Source organism: Carcharodon carcharias (assembly GCF_017639515.1).
Source record: "Carcharodon carcharias isolate sCarCar2 chromosome 24 unlocalized genomic scaffold, sCarCar2.pri SUPER_24_unloc_2, whole genome shotgun sequence".
Lineage (NCBI taxonomy): Eukaryota > Metazoa > Chordata > Chondrichthyes > Lamniformes > Lamnidae > Carcharodon > Carcharodon carcharias.
The window spans coordinates 1,172,875-1,190,254 of record NW_024470595.1 but is presented as its reverse complement, the minus strand read 5'-3'; the positions used below and the strand labels follow the sequence as shown (position 1 = coordinate 1,190,254).

General features: G+C 47.0%; 1 non-coding gene across 1 annotated transcript; it reads left to right on the top strand.

Annotated features, from left to right (window-relative positions):
* The first annotated feature begins 625 nt into the window (after positions 1-625).
* Positions 626-699, top strand: trnai-aau. The gene has a single exon. It is a non-coding gene; the product is annotated as a tRNA-Ile (tRNA).
* The last annotated feature ends 16,681 nt before the right edge of the window (positions 700-17,380 follow it).

The following is a 17,380-nucleotide window of genomic DNA, read 5'->3' as shown; positions in this document are numbered from 1 at the left end:
AGTCATCGATTGAGGGCCAGGCGGAAATATATTTCAGTTCCCTGACATTACAACTCCCCCAAATGATAGCACCAAATGTAAATTTCAACAGACCTTCGGTAATTTCTCGTTTAACCCACCGTCCTGCATTTGCCATGAAATCCATACGCTTCAATTCCAACATCCTTGAGATACGGCAACATTTCGACACTATTTTTACTTCAGTGTTTGAAGTGCTTATACTTATTAAATTTAGCATCGTTCTTAAGGCAATTGTGAATGAACAACTTGCACTGGTCATGCGCGACATGCCCATCATCCCAAGAAATAAATAGAAAAGATATTGCATGAGATATCAGCCTATTGATGACGGGAGAATTTGCAGCTGAAGATTTGATTTGGACAGATTATTTTCATCATTGACAAGAAGGAGAAGGTATCTGTTGCTGAACATCTTTGTGAAGGTCGGTCATTCAGCATCTCAGGGAGAAACATACACTCACAGCTCGCTGGTTACCTGAAGTTTCAACTGGGCAAATAGGAGTGTTCCAGACTGTGCGCAATCAATCAGCAAGGAAGAATGCTGAATCCTCCACTCACTGCCAGTTGAATTTGAAAACCAAATACGAGGGCGATTCTGTCAGGTGGCCGGTTAGCTCAGCTGGATAGAGCGTGGTGCTAATAACGCCAAGGTCACGGGTTCGATCCCCGTACGGGCCAACTAATTCTATTCCACTTAGAAGGAATTAAAGCTATCAACAGCCCTCTGCACGACAACAATAACTCGCTTCACAACAATTTCACGCAAATACTGCATCTGTCAGCAAAGTCTATCTATTACCAAATTTCTCAACAGTCAGTCAGCTGCTGATGTCCAAAAAAGCATTTGCTGCTTCGAGATGTCTTTTTAAAAAGCAGCACAATATACTACTAATTTGTTGTTAATTATTCTCAAATATGACCGGAACGAAGTAAAATACTGGACCGCGCAATGTCTACTTCATTGCTGAGCTACTCGTAAGCGACGGATAAACTAGGTCGCTGAGGAACCAATGTTTTCCCGTCTAACTTGACGTAATTCTAATCTCTGTCTGAAAATTTAGCCACGAAGACACCCAACAGAGGGTAAACCCAACGCAAAATAACTGTAAGCTCTCCCCACTGTGAAGTAGCTTTGCTGTATGACTGTTACCGGGATAGATTTGTAAATCGCCAAGGGCAGTCGGCCTGTTATTTGTTCTCTCATTTACTGGATCCGCAACTTGCCCTAATCGCCTAAAGCCGCTGATTGAGAGCCAGGTGGAAATATATTTCAGTTTCTTGCTCTTGTAACTTCCCCGAACTTTATTACCAAATTTAAAATTCAACAGGCCCTAGGTCATTTCTGGCTAAAGAACCCGTCATAATTCGTAAACACTGTGATCGTCCTATTTCTCATTCGCAATTCAGTTCCAATTGCAAGCTTCACTTGCATCAACCTGAGGAAAGGGCAACATCTCAAAACTAATTTTACTTCAATGTTTGAAGTGCTTTCACTTTTTAAATCTAGCAATCCTTCTCAAGGCAATTTCGGATGAGCAGGCAAATCCATATCTCATGAAATAAATAGAAAAAGGGAGACTGGATAAGATGTCAACCTGTTGATGGCGACAAATTTTTCAGCTTGAGGTTTGCTTTCGGCGGAATATGTTCAACATTCAGAAGGGGAGCGTTGAAGTTGCTGAGCAGCTTTGTGAAGATCGGAACAATGAGGCAGCTCTGGGGAAAACTCATTCCCTTCCAGCTCGCTGGTAAGCTGAAGCTTTCAATTTACAAATACGGTAGTTCCAACGTTCCAGCTGGTGCGCGGTCAGTCAGCAAGGACTGAGTGTCGATGGTCCTTGGGTCATTCTTCAGTAACATTCCAGACACAGAATCCGAGTGACCCCCGCCCCCCTGCTGCCTTGATACTGTGTCACACAGGTGTACTGGAAGGATATTGAGCGTATGTTGTTTTCATGCTTTGAAAAAGTGTCTGCCTGTACGATAGGAAAGAATCAAGGTTCATAATTCTCAGTCGGAACACATCTGAACATTCCCTGTACATACTGTGATATTTATCTGGCTGTCGCTATCACTGATCTCGATTCCCTCTTTCATACGGAGAACCTATTGACAATCATGATTCTCGCCAGAAGAAACTCCGGCCTTTCCAAATGTATCTCTGTCAGTATGGTGTCTGGCAAAAACAGATCTACTGATCATGTTCTTCATATATTAGAATATCAAACTTTCAGCAAAGTCTAACACATTGATTGCTCTCCAACACTGTCATTGTTACGGCAGTACCAAACTTTAATTGGAGCAGCCGCTCCGTCATTTCGCGCGGAATCACCCGTCATAAATTGACACTGAAGTGGCCGCCTTACTTCTCATTCGCAATTTAGCTCCATTACCAACCTTCAATTGTCACTGTCACTGTCAGCGATAGAGGGACAGAATTTTAAAGCAAGGTATGTCACTGTGAAAACTGCTGCAGTGACCATAACAGCCGTCTCTGTGCTGATCTATGGGGAGAATTTGCCATTTCGGTTGCCTAGGACACAAATGTTCATTTATCAGCAACTGAACAAACTGCAGAAACGGGTGATCAACAAACTGATCATTAACAATGTTCACTAGGGTTCCCGCCCTGGCGCGGATTTTGTTTCCATCGTCTTCCAGGGCAGCGGACTTTTCGCGTTTATTTTATCTCCATTTCTCAATTTACTTTTTTATTATTATTTAATTGCTTGACAATCAAGAGCATTTTAACAGCTACAAGAGACCACAGGGAACTCCGAGCACACAACAGCAAGAATCGGAATGACCCACTGGTGGGAAACCGAATAAAACTCATTATTTGCCTGTTCACTGTATCAGGCAGTTTTATGATATAGTGGGTGACAGCTGCTGTCTGTTCTTCAACTATCAGCTTAGCCGTTAATTAACGACCCAATTTTACATCCAGCATACATCGCCTCGCAATCTGGTTATACGTTGAATTATTTTAGCTCCTGTCCAAAAACTTGCGTTTATGCAGCCAAACAAGCTGTTACCATCTTTTCCCGCAGATAAACCCCCTCCACATGAATGAAAGCAAACCGCGATAATGCTCATGAGCTGAAAATCCCGCTTTTCCTCCAAAACATTTCATGTTCTTTGTTAAAATACATTTCAACCAGTTTCCTAAACACCTGTTTTTGCAGTTTGTTCCGTTTCTAGCAAATCTACATTAACTAATTGATCTGCGTAAATTATTTGTGTTTCCAAAGTTCGAGTCAATGGAATCAATTTAAGGCATTTTCAACTCAGGGAGCTGATGGGAGAAGATAATCATTTTAATCACGGAGGCTGCGAGCAGTATTTGAATGTTCACTCCGACCCGCATACACAAGTCATGCACAACACCTTAACCACTCGGACACCACAGCTGGACAAATGCAGCCTTGTCACAAGTCGGGACAAAATGTCAGGCATAATGTAATGTACAAAGCACCAGAGAATTGCCTGGAATCATTCGTTCATCACCTTCACCTCATGAGCCCTTTTCTAATCTCCCAGCCCATGTCGAAATGAAACTCGTGAATCGCAGAATCCTTTCAATCAGAAGGAAGCCTGTCGGCCCATCGAGCCTGTCCATGCTCTTTGATAGATCTGTTAATAATGTTCCACAATCCAGCTTTTCCCCATTACCCTGTAAATTAATTCTATTGAAATCCCGACTGAACCTGATTTCGCCAGTCTTTCTGGTGGAAAATCAAAGTAGCGTGAAAGCTGGAAATATGAAGAAAACAGAACTACCAAAGAAAGAAATGCAACAAAAGTTTGCGATGCCACTTTGTGGACAGTGAAAGTGGCTGTGGGAAGCATGTTAAACGAAGCCCTGGTACCTCCGTCGGTAGAGCATCAGGCTTTTATCCTGAGGATCCAGGTTTCCAGGGCTGTTTGGGCGTTGCTTTTTTGAGTCAAGGTGTTCGCTCCCAGCAAAACGGCAACAAAACGAGTCATGGACGTTGAATTCTTCAAGGAGAACAGAAGAAACGGAGAAACCTTTGATTTGCAGAAAAATACCCACCATCTCGTAATTGTGGTAGCTTCGATCGATTTTAGAATTGTTTTCAGGTTTCCAGCTACTCTAAGTGTGAATAGTGCTTCCTGATTTTTCCCTTGGTTGGCACGATCGCTATGGATCAGAGGCAAAAACATGTCAAGATTCAACGCCATTCTTACCGGCGGTAGAAACCGTTTTTTTCCGTGTTTAACCTAACAAATCACTTTAACAGGTTTGAAAAGTTCATTCTTCTATTTCAAGGAAATAAAAAAGTTTCGAAGCCCTGAATAGGGAGGGTGGCTGGGGGGGGTTGTGGGGAATGGTGGGGGTTGGGGGTGGGGGGGGGGGGGGGGGGGGCGGGGAGATGCTGGTGGGTGGGGGTGGTGGGGGGCGGTGTTATGCAGAGATCAGGAAGAAAGCAAAGGATTGACAAGGGGTGCAGTTCTCCTTCTGAAAGCCAGCACAAGCAGGATGGGCCAATTAACCTTCTGGGCTCTGCCCATTCTTTGATTCTATTTTATTTGTGTAGTCAATACGGTTGAGGTCACTATGAGGTTCTTCCAACTGAGACTTGGACACGACCCCAGGTTAGGGTTGCCATGAGTTTTGGAATACATCGAAGCTTTAACAACTTTTCATTCTTGGGTGAGAGAATTGCTGGTAAAGCCAACATTTATTTGTGAAGCCTTTTTCTCCACTGTACGTGCAAGCTCTGCACAGCTTAAATCTGCTCATTTCATTGTGGGACCACATAGAAAGCGATTGTCTGTGAGGACAGGAGACAATAGGCACAAAATCCAAGTGTTGTAATGGGAATGAGAGGTACAGGATTTGTAGAAGGAACTGATTGAGTCTCAGTTGTTCTATCCCATCTGGCTCTGGTTGCTGCTCTATAGGAACTATGTGATGATGTGCAGGATGTTGGAAAGAGGACAGGAAAGATTCACGAGAATACTCCTGGAATGAGGAACTTCAGTTATGATGGTAGATTGGAGAAGTTAGGACGGTTTTCCTGGGAGAAAAGAAGGCTGAGGAGATTTGATAGAAGGATTGAAAATCACGATGTGCCTGGTCAGAAGAGACAGGGAGAAAGTGTTCCCGTTCCTGAAAGGTTCAAGACTGAGAGGGTAGAGACTTAAAGTAGTTCGTTAAAAAAAAGCAAATGTGACACGTGGAAAAACTTTACTTTTCTTGCAAAAAGTGGTTAAGGCCTGAAATGCACTGCCTGGGAATGTGCTGGAGGTAGATTCAAAGGAAGCATGAAAAAGAGTGTTACACTGTTATTTGGTTTTAAATCCTGCCTGTGGCCCTGGGTCCGAGGGTCCAAATCACAAGAATTAACTTTCAAAAGAATTATCAACTTCCTAATGCCATCATGAGTATGGGTTTCGGTAAAGGGGCAGTCAGTCGGTAAAATGTTGGGACAGTGTGCTTTGATGTCTGGATTTGAAGAGGGTTAGGAGCGAGTTCAAGAAGCAAAGAAAGTTCCAGATGGGGAAAACTGAAAGTTTGGCGAGGAGGAAAAGTGAGGAATGTGAATGGCGTTCACCATCTTTCAGATTTTATTCAATGAAAGACCCAAAGGGACAATCGGCCCTGTGCCAAGGAGCTGCTGCTTAGTGCAGTGACCGGAAAATAGAACTGGAATTAGCAGAATCCTGGTGTTTACTAAGGGAGAGGAAACGGGTTAAGCAAGGAAACAAAATATGGTGGATTCTGAATAGCTGCCGTCAAAAAGCAAAGGAAATGAAGGAAAATAGTAAATTTTAAAAATGAACAAATTGATGGCAGAAATTAAAATGTAATTTACTCTGTCATGTTACAGTCATGGTTTGCAAGATGCACGTTTATTGTCAGATTATTAATGAATTTTGTGTGTATACTCATTACCAAATCGGGCATAGTCCGGTTCCTCTCGGTTCTAAAGTATCTTTTTTAAGCAAACCGTCCTCGATTCAATCTACCAAACCATTAATTTCACAGAAATCCCGATTCAGCCCAACTGAGGTGAAAGAGCCAGTTAACGCACGCACGGAAATGTCGCATGACTGTTTGGGTTAACGGCCCCTCTTTTCAAGGGGCTGTCATATCCCGGGAATCTCTGAAAACAACCGCAGATTCTTGACTCTGTTGATATCCAATATTTATCTGCATCTGTCTCCCACATTCCAACCAATTTCAAGCTCTGATTCCAATTTCGCGTGCTTTCTCTGGATAACTACCAGAGCATTCTCCACGTCGGGGAATTGAACCCGGGTGTCTGGCGTCACAAATTGGGATATTAATGAGTAAACTGAACTGCACGATGGGTACAGGCTTAGATGTTCCATGCCTCTGACATGCACACACAAACTCCTTTACAGCGCAGCAAAGCAATGATCATTGCGCTGTTGCAGAGGAGATGCTTTCTGACTGACCTAAACGAGCATAATTATCGTCCTGTGTGAAACAATCTATTATATAGAAAGCCACAAAATGCAATGGTGCACATATTTGTGCATGTGTGATGCTGAGGTAATGATAGAGAGTTGGAGACAGAGACAGAGAGAGAAAGGGCCAGTGATGCCAGAGGACTGGAGGATTGATAATGTTATATCCATTTTGAAGAAAGTAGCGGTTCGAAACCTATCTGAATTTCTCCCGCGTGTATTTTCGGAACAAAATCTCACCGAAATGGATCAAAATAATCTCCGGGCTTGGCGTTTCCTATTTGAGAGGTTTAAAATTAACAATAATAAAAACAGAAAATACTCGAAAAGCTCAGCAGGTCTGGCAGCTTCTGTAGAGAGAGTAACCAAGTTTACGTCTCGAGTCGGCATGACTTCCTCAAACTGCGATAGGCGGGAATGGGACACGAATCAGCTGCGCAGAAGTCAGGTTATATTCCCAATTGCACCACCAACGCTGATTACAGGCCCTTCAATGGCAGAAAAAAATGCTAATGCACTTACCAGGAGCGTTATCATTAAAAATAAAACGGCCGGTTGCTATGCAGCCATTCACAATCTCATCTGGACACATCCTTTGTTTTTTTTTAATCAGAACCATTACAATTCTGTTCAGCTTTTGTACCATGAAACCATTTCTCTCCTCCACCCCAACAACACACCGCCCTACCAAAATCCCTCACTCACCTCTTTTGTTAACCCTGCGCCCTCCCGCTTTCCACCAGGTTAAACATTCTATCCTTCTACATTTCTTTTGTTCTGATGAAAAGCCATCGACCTGAACAGGTACTGTGTTTGTCTGCACTGATGCTCTATGCTCTATGACCTCCTAAACATTTTGGTTACTTTTTTTGTTTCTGTTTGTTTTCCACTTTTCCACTGACTACACTGTTTTCCTTTTCCATTTGAAAGGTTGGCGAAAAAGTGGCGAACGATATTTATATTCCTCGCCCTTGCTCATCTTCCAGTTTTCTTCCTCCATAGATCTGTTTGTCTCGTGATCTCCCTCCTAACGCTCCTCAATTCCGGACACTAAACCACAGCTCAGTCCCTATGCTGAAGCCACTGATTGCCCCAGTAATTAAGTCCCCCTTCCTGATTTCTGCAGTGATTTGACACAAGCTTTCCAGATGCTAACGGAAACAGATCACAGTCGAAGAGCCCATTTCTATTGGCTGGGAATCTCGGAGTGAAAACTTTAAAACCAGAGATTCCAGCATTGAAATTAGGAAACAATTCTACACACAAAGCGAGCTAGAACAACGGGGTCACATTCTGTGAACGGAATCTAATGTTTTCAATCTGAGATTGATCGAGTTTTGTTAAAGGACGTTATTAAGGAATATGAGGCAAAGGCGAGCAGATGGAGTTAGTCACCGAATAGACACAACATCATTGAACATATTCTAGGGACTAACTAGCCTCAGCAACAGCAAACTTCGAGGGAAACAACTAACCTACAGCTTTCTGCACTCAACATTGAGTTCAAGAAATGTATATCATAACATCTGCCTCCATGTTGGTTCTTGAGCCAGTTTTATTTTCCTGATTTGGTTTTGTCACGGTTGTTTCTTTCTACAGCATGTTACATTTAGGCGGTTGCTATGCTGCCACTCAAACCTTCATCTGGACACAATTTTTATTCTTTACTGTACCCACAGGAATACAGAAATGTTACAGCGCAGCAGAAGGTCAGTCAGTGCATCCTGTCTGCAGCACATCCCCGAATGAGACATTCCCTGGCTTCTCCGCCTAGCCCTGCACATTCTCCCTTTGGATAAAACAGGCTAAATGACGTTTTAATGTTTCAATTGAACCTGCCTTACCCAATCTCAGGCAGTGCATCCCATACCGGAACCACATACAGTGAAAAAAAAAAAATCCTCATGTCATTTTAGCTTCTGTTATGAACTAGATTCAACCTGTGCCCTCTTGATCTCGATCCTTTCACGGGTGGGAACCCGTTGTCCCTATGTACGCTGCCCAATCACCTCATGATTTTTAATATCTCTATCAAAGCAGCTCCCAACCTTCTGTTCTCTATCAAAGCAGCTCCCAACCTTCTGTTCTCCAAGGAAAACAGTGCTACCTTCTCCAATCTATCTGCATAACTGAAGATCCTCATCCAGAAACAATTCTTGTGAACCTTATCCCCCTATTTCCAACATCCTTCACATCTTCACATTCTTCCTCAAGTGCAGCGCCCAGAACCAGATGGAATACATCAGCTGGTGTTGAAATTGTGCCTCAAAAAAATCTCATTTGCTTTACAGCCATTACAACACTCTTTGTGCCATGAAAAACGCTGTCTCCTGCCTCACAGGCAATCACTTTCGAAACGACCACACAACTGCTGAATCTGATCTAAGCTCTGCAGTCCTGCCACATCGAGTCATGCATGGTGGTGAACAATTTAACAGCTACCTGGAAGGGGAAGCTTCGTGAATAAATGTGGGCCTCTTCACACATCATTCTAGGTGCGTCTTCCTGACTTGCACAAACCTTGCTTGGTTTGCATGCATATCAACAGTCGGTGTTGCACTTGGAACCGTTAAGCTTCACTGACCTTCGAAGATCATTTCACATTTATGTCCATCCTTGAGTATCACTTTGATGCTATTAATTTTAGGCTTGTCCTTCAGGTCTTGCTGGAATGTGTCTATGCGATTAACAAGTGAACAATCCTGCCGACTATTTCTGCACTTGCAAAATCATACGATGGACCCCTTTCACCATCTGCTGATGCAGTTGTCCATGGGTTCGGTCTGTTGTGGAAATGACATGACTTGTCGATGATGAATTCTAAACTTGAACGTGATTCTGAAACGGTCTTCCAATATAACCCATATCTTTGCCCATGCTTTATCTCTTCTGCTGTTAATCCTGACATGTTCAGCCTGCTTAGAACTTCATTCACAAATGTAGGCGAATTTTAATGGCTTGTTTGTCTGGCTTAGGCACAAAAGAAGTAAGGAACCATAGCTCTGTTTAAACTTTTTGAATTCGGGTGGTAGTTCAGCTACATCCGAATTCAATCTGGGGAATGTTGTAGACATTTTGACAAAGTCTCTTTGACCTTCCATCTTCTGTGGTACCTGGAATGACTGTCACTTTGGCTGCTTTTGCTGTCTTTTCCAAAGTTGTGCCAATATAATCGCTGCCTTCTCTGGCCTGATTTTTATGCAGTTTTCTTTATTATTTTACTTTCTTTGACTCTCTCTCTCTCTCTGTCAAACCAGTCCACGCCCTGTCAGTCGTCTTTCTTGACTGACATAATCTGGAGCTGGTTTTCTTCACACCCTCTCCTACTCACTGAACTGAGAGGCCATGCATTGCAATCTAACCATGAGGGATCCGCCTGCTTCCCTGAGCTTCATTTGAACACTCTCTGACTCTGTCTTACGAGCTTTCCTGGACAGTCAGCGCGCTGCCTTCTCAATAATCTCCGACCTTCGACTCTCTTTAGGTCTGATCAAAACTTCAAGAGTCGCCTCATGCCATGTAGCAGAACCTGACAACGTTCACCAATTGTATCTGTAGTTAATCTTAACGCCAGGCTGTCTGACCACCGCATAACACCATTTTCTGTTGTTATAATGATGGAGGCGCAAACCACCATTCAAATAGAGGGTAAATGCTTTGAGATACTTTGCCTCATTCAAATGCATATCGTTACCTATGGTGGCCTGGTGGTGAGCATAGCTGCTTTTCAAGCAGTTCATTTGGGTTCTATTCCCAACAATCGCTGTTTGTTCATTTTAGATTTCTGAGTTCAGGAACTCCGAGAAGGAGTTGATTCTGATGTGCTGAGATTTTGTTCCGAAAACACACGTGGCTGTAATTGAATTGAAGCGATTTCCAAGATACATTTTTATAACGGAGGACCCTAGTCAAGGAGGGATTTGAAATTGAGAATGAGGATTTTATAACTGAGGCATTGGCAGGTGGGGAGCTAGTTTGCTAGGTCAGTAAACGCAGTGGTGATTGATACGGTTTCATATATTTAGATGAGGGACACATAAATATTTGTCCATAGGTAGAAAGTTTGAAGGCATCACAGCTTTGCCTTGTTCTGCTCACAGGCAACAGTGAAAGTAAGACTGGATTGCACGGCCCATTTCACTTCTAGTAATTCATTCTGCTATCCCTTAAAAGCAGATTTCAAAGCTCATGTACATTTTACCCTCGAGTAAGCAGGATTTCAGTCTGATATCTCAGGATATGCCCTACTTTACTTCAGATAGGCCGTAAATACGCAAGTAACTGAGCACAGCCTTGACGTTTTCACAGGAAACATTGAGTTGGGAAAGAGGTGAAATATTGAAAGAACTCATCTCAAGAAATGGGAAAATGTGGGGGAAAATCGGCTGCTCTGATAGTTTCGGTTTGCGGGTGAATTATTGAAACCTTCGATAGACCTGAAATATTTACTAAACTTCCTCTGTGGGAGGTGATTGCAGCACCTTTTGTTCTTATTTCAGATTCCCAGCATGAGCAGTCTGTCCCCTTCTGAACAATAAAACAATCTCTGTGCGGGAATCGACATTCAAATAAAGAATTAGGAAGCAGCAGAGGGAAAACGTTCAGAAAATGAGTGAATTTTTCTGAATTCGAGTAATCCTATCCCGGCACCACATTAAAGTTCAGAGAAAAATTTCCTTATCTGCAATAATCTTTCAGGTTAAACCAATTAAAACAAATCAACAAAATGTGGACAAATCAAGCACAGCCCCTAATTCAGGTCAGCTGTAAAACTAAAGACAAAATTTAAAGGAAACTTACAACTTCAAACCAAAATTTGATTAAAGGGGTCAACAAAACACCGCAGTCCCCGCGGTGCCCACTGGGGATGGAAGGCCTCGAGAGTACCAGCAGACACCGCGTGTTCCCTCTCCAGGGACATCTGGCCGCGAAAGTAGCCACGGAAGAGGGACAAACAATCGGGCAGGACTCCCCCGTCGATCACCCACCGCCTGGACCTGTTAATGGCCAACTTGACCAGGCCCAGGAGCAGGTTCACGAGGAGGTCGTCCGCCTTCCCGACCCCCTTCCGCACCGGGTGTGCATAGATCACGAGTGTTGGGCTGAAGTGCAAACAAAACATCAGTAAAAGGTTTTTCAAGTAACTAAAAAGGGAGTGCAGCCTACAACACCCTATATATGCATGGTCCACGGACTCCACAAGACCGCCAAAAGGGTGGGTGTCCTGGGAATCCATGAACCTATGCATCCTACGATAATAGGGGACTGCTGCATGCAACACCCTCCAACCCAGGTCCCCGATAGAAAGGGGGAGGACACCTCCGTAGGGGGCCTCCCATTGGGGGCCTCTGCCGTCAGATGGCATCAAGGCATGGCAGGACGTGTCCGGGCGGTAGACAAGGGCGAGAAAATGGCAGGTGTGCAGCAGCAGTCCGTACAAAAAGCTCCTCTTTGCCTTGCCAAAAGACACAGAGGGCATGTCCCCAAGGTGGCTCATATTGCGGGGCACCAGAACCCGAGGGAGGGTTCGGGGCTTGGGGCCAATGTGGAATTCTGTCCGAACAGGGGAACGTTCACACAGAAGACCACCACGCACCTGGGCCAACTCAAGACCCAAAATAACATCGGATCCGAGCACGACCGTTCTCAGGTCTTGGATGGCATCGGCTGCGACCTGGACACTGACAGACGCACAGCGCACCCACTCCTGCGGGAGCATCCAGCCCAGTCCTCCACCACCCAGCACGTCCCCGATTCTGGTCACCCCTGCGGCCACAGCCCTCCTCTCCGCCAACCACTGAAAAGGACGGAGGGGCGGATTCCTGAGCAGCGGATCTCTGATGATAGCCACTACTCCTGACGGGGTAGAGCTGCGTCGCGAGGCGACCATATTCCAGACTTTCATCAGGTCCTGGTAAAAGACGGGCAACTCCTGCAAAAAGTAACCGAGGGCCCTCTGTTCTATAAACAGGAGCTGCATGTCATAATTCAGGCCGTGCACCTGACGGAAGAAATACATAATCAGGGCACACCATCTAGGAGGAGGCTCGACGTAAATGTACTGCTGCAGTGTCTGAAGTTGGAAAGTCACCACCTTTGTGCATAGGCACACTAGCGCCTGACCACCCTCCCCAAGTGGTAGACTCAGAACCTCAGCAGCGACCCAGTGCAATCTTTTGGCCCAGAAGAAGTTGACTAACAATTTCTGGATTCTTGTGACAAATTCCGGGGGAGCTGTCAAAGTGACCAGCCGATACCACAACATGGCGGCGATCAGCTGGTTTATGACCACAACTCGACCCCGGTAAGATAGCACTCGGAGCAGTCGTGTCTAGCGCCGCATGCGAGGGGTGACTTTCGTCTCCAGCTCCTGCCAGTTTGCCAGCCAGGATTCCTCAGCGGGGCAGAGATGGACCACCAGGTAGAGGAGGCTGGTCCTGCTCCAGGTAAAAGGCCTGAGCTCCTCGGGTAGGGGATCCATTTGCCACTGACCGACCAGGAGTCCAGAACATTTATCCCAGTTGATCCTGGCAGAAGAAGCGGCAGAGTAGATCTCCTGGCACTCGCGCATTCTCCGCAGGTCAGCCGGGTCACTAAACATAAGGAGCACGTCATCAGCATAAGCCAAAACGACCACCCCGATGCCCGGCCCATGCAGAACCAATCCCGACAACCTCCTCCGCAAGAGGTGCAGGAAAGGCTCCACGCAAATAGAATACAACTGGCCAGACAGGGTGCAGCCCTGATGTACCCCTCTCCCAAAGTGAAGGGGCGCCGTAAGGGACCAGTTAACCTTCACTAGACACTCTGCGGTGGTGTACAAAAGTCGGATCCGGGCGACAAAATGCGTCCCGAACACGAAAGGTCGCAGAGTTCCGAGTAAGTATTTGTTATCCACCCTGTGGAAGGCCTTCTCCTGTTCGACAGACAGGAAGACGCTCCACAGACCAGCCCTCAGGGAATGTTGGATGATGTCCTGGACCACATGGATCTTATCATAAATGGTTTGGTCCGGGACATTTTATTCATTTTTCTTTTCCGATTATATGTATAAAGTTCCTCTCTAGGGAGGGGAGGGTGGGGGAGAGAGGTGGAAATAACCTCCGCCCTTTTAGGCAGTAAAGGAGAGGAAGGCAGAGGAGTAAAGGGTGGGGAGACACAGGAGGGAAAAGAGCATGTTCAGGTTGGTGTCTCTGGTGTTTGAAAGTACGTTGGGTGGGGGCCTGTTGATCTTCAGTTTGGGGGAGGCGATGTCTTCCACAGCTACTGCTGGCCACCGGGAAAGGTCTGTGTGGCGGGAGGGGTGGAAAGAAAGATGGTTTGAACCACACCCCTCTCTTCCTTCCCCAACCCTTTTCCATCTCCTTGCCTCCCCCTACAAAGCACAGTCCTTAAAAGTCTCCACCTTAACCAAAAATAGACAGTCCAGACACCCACCTAGGACGTTGTTGTGAACTCAGTATAGGCCTCCTGGCCTTCCTGCCCTGTAGTCGCAAGAGCTGTTCTTTCTCTCCCTCTCTCTCCTTTGGCCCCACACGGGCAGGTCCAGCAGCAGCAGCAGCAAACCTGGAGCAGAGCAAACACCCTCGAGTGCAGGAACAGCAACCACCTTCAACTGCAGCAGCAGCAACCACCTTGAAGTGTAGGAACAGCAGCCACCACCCTCAAAGGCAGGAGCAACAGCAACCACCTTCAAGTGTAGGAACAGCAGCAACCAACTCCAAGGGTTAGGAACAGCAGCAACCACCTTCAAGTGCAGGAGCAGCAGCAACCACCTTCAAGTGCAGGAGCAGCAGCAACCACCTTCAAGTGCAGGAGCAGCAGCAACCACCTTCAAGTGCAGGAGCAGCAGCAACCACCTTCAAGTGTAGGAAAAGCAGCAACCACCTTCAAGTGCAGCAGCAGCAACCACCCTCAAGTGCAGGAGCAATAGCAACCACCTTCAAGTGTAGGAACAGCAACCACCCTCAAAGGCAGGAACAGTAATCACTTTCAAGTGTAGGAACAGCAGCAACACTGGAGGAGCAGCAACACCTACACACCTTCTCTCCTCAGTGTTTGGAATCAAACATTGATTATCTGCAATAATCTTTCACATGAAATCAATTAAACCAAATCAACAAAATTGGGAAAAATCAGGCACTACCCCTAATTCAGGTCAGTTGTAAAACCAAGAACAAAATTTAAAGGAACCCTACAAACTTTAAATCAAAATGTGATTAAAGAGGTCAACAAAACACCCTAGTCCCCGCGGTGCCCACGGAGCACGGAAGGGCTCGAGAGTGCCAGCAGACACCGCGTGCTCCCTCTCCAGGGACATCCAGCCGCAAACGTAGCCGTGGAAGAGGGACAAACAAGCGGGCGGGGCTTCCCCGTCGATCGCCCGCTGCCTGGACCTGTTAATGACCAACTTGGCCAGGCCCAGGAGCAGGTTCACGAGGAGGTCTTCCTCCTTCCCGACCCCCTTCCGGACCGGGTGCCCATAGATCAGGAGCGTGGGGCTGAAGTGCAAACAAAACATCAATAAAAGGATTTTCAAATAACTAAAAAGGGAGTGCAGCCTACAACACCTTATGTATACATGGTCCACGGACTCCACAAGACCGCAAAAAGGTCATGTGTCCTGAGATTCCGTGAACCTATGCATTCTCCTATTATAGGGGACTGCTGCATGCAACACCCTCCAACCCAGGTCCCCGATAGAAAGGGGGAGGACACCTCCATAGAGGGCCTCCCATCGGGGGCCTCCACCGCCGGATGGCAACAAGGCACGCCAGGGCGTATCCGCCGGCTGACAAGGGCGAGAAAATGGAAGGTGTGCAGCAGCAGTCCATACAAAAAGCTCCTCTTTGCCGTGCCAAAAGCCACACACGGCATATCCCCGAGGCGGCTCATATTGCGGGGTGCCAGCACCCGAGGGAGGGATCGGGCCTTGGGGCCAATGTGGAACTCTGTCCGAACAGGGGAACGCTCAGACGGAAGACCACCGCGCACTTGTGGCACCTCAAGACACAAAATAACGTCGGGTCCGAGCACAACCGTTCTCAGGTCCTGGATGGCATCGGCTGCGACCTGGACACTCACAGACGCGCGACACGCCACCTCCTGTGGGAGCATCCAGCCCAGTTCTCCGCCACCCAGCACATCCCCGATCCTGGTCACCCCAGTGGCCACAGCCCTCCTCTCCGCCCACCACTGAAAAGGACGGCGAGGCGGAATCCTGAGCAGCAGCTCTCTGATGACAGCCGCTACTCCTGACGGGGGAGAGCTGCGTCACGATGCAACCACTTTCCAGATTTTGATCAGGTCCTGGTAAAAGACGGGCAATGCCTGCAATGAGCCACCGAGGCCCCTCTGTTCTAAAAACAGGAGCTGCATGTCATAATTCAGGCCGTGCACCTGACGGATGAAATACGTCGTCAGGGTGCACCATCTAGGAGGAGGCTCGACGTAAAGGTATCGCTGCAGGGTCTGAAGGTGGAAAGTCACCACTTGTGTGCGTAGGCACACTAGCGCCTGACCACCATCCCCAAGCGGTAGACTCAGAACCTCAGCAGCGACCCAGTGCAATTTTTTGTCCCAGACGAAGTCGACTAACAATTTCTGGATTCTTGTGACAAAGTCCGGGGGAGCTGTCAAAGTGACCAGTTGATACCACAACATGCCAGCCATCAGCTGGTTTATGACCAGAACCCGACCCCTGTAAGATAGCACTCGTAGCAGTCCTGTCCAGCACCGCAGGCGAGTGGTGACTTTCGTCTCCAGTTCCTGCCAGTTTGCCGGCCAGGATTCCTCAGCGGGGCAGAGATGGACCCCCAGGTAGAGGAGGCTGGTCCTGCTCCAGGTGAAAGGCCTGAGCTCCTCGGGTAGGGGATCCATCTGCCACTGACCGACCAGGAGTCCAGAACATTTATCCCAGTTGATCCTGGCAGAAGAAGAGGCAGAGTAGACCTCCTGGCACTCACGCTTCCTTTGCAGGTCAGCCGGGACACTAAACATAAGGAGCACGTCATCAGCGTAAGCCGAAAGGACCACCCAGATGCCGTGCCCGTGCAGAGCAAATCCCGACAACCTCCTCCGCAAGAGGCGCAGGAAAGGCTCCACGCAAATAGAATACAACTGGCAGACAGGGGGCAGCCCTGACGTACCCCTCTCCCAAAGCGAAGGGGCGCCGTCAGGGACCCATTAACCTTCACTAAACACTTTCCGGTGGTGTACAGAAGTATGATCCGGGCGACAAAATGCATCCCGAACCCGAACGCTCGCAGAGTTCCGAGTAAGTATCCGTGATCCACCCTGTCGAAGGCTTTCTCCTGATCGGGAGACAGGAAGGCGCTCAACAGTCCAGCCCTCTGGGAATGGTGGGTGATGTCCCGGACTACATGGATGTTATCATAAATGGTTCGGTCCGGGACCGTGTAGGAATGGTCAGGGTGGATCCATTATCTGCAATAATCTTATAAGTGAAACCAATTAAACCAAATCAACAAAATTGGGATAAATCAGGCACAGCCCCTAATTCAGGTGAGCTATAAAACCAAGAACAAAATTTAAAGGAACCTTATAAAGTTTAAATCAAAATGTGATTAAAGGGTCAACAAAACACCCCAGTCCCCGTGGTGCCCACCGAGCACGGAAGGCCTCGAGAGTGCCAGCAGACACCGCGTGCTCCCTCTCCAGGGACATCCAGTCGCGAACGTAGCCGCAGAAGAGGGACAAACAATCGGGCGGGTCTTCCCCGTCGATCACCCGCTGCTGGACCTGTTAATGGCCAACATGGCCAGGCCCAGGAGCAGGTTCACGAGGACGTCCTCCTCCTTCCCAACCCCCTTCCGCACCGGGTGTCCATAGATCAGGAGCATGGGGCTGAAGTGCAAACAAAACATCAATAAAAGGTTTT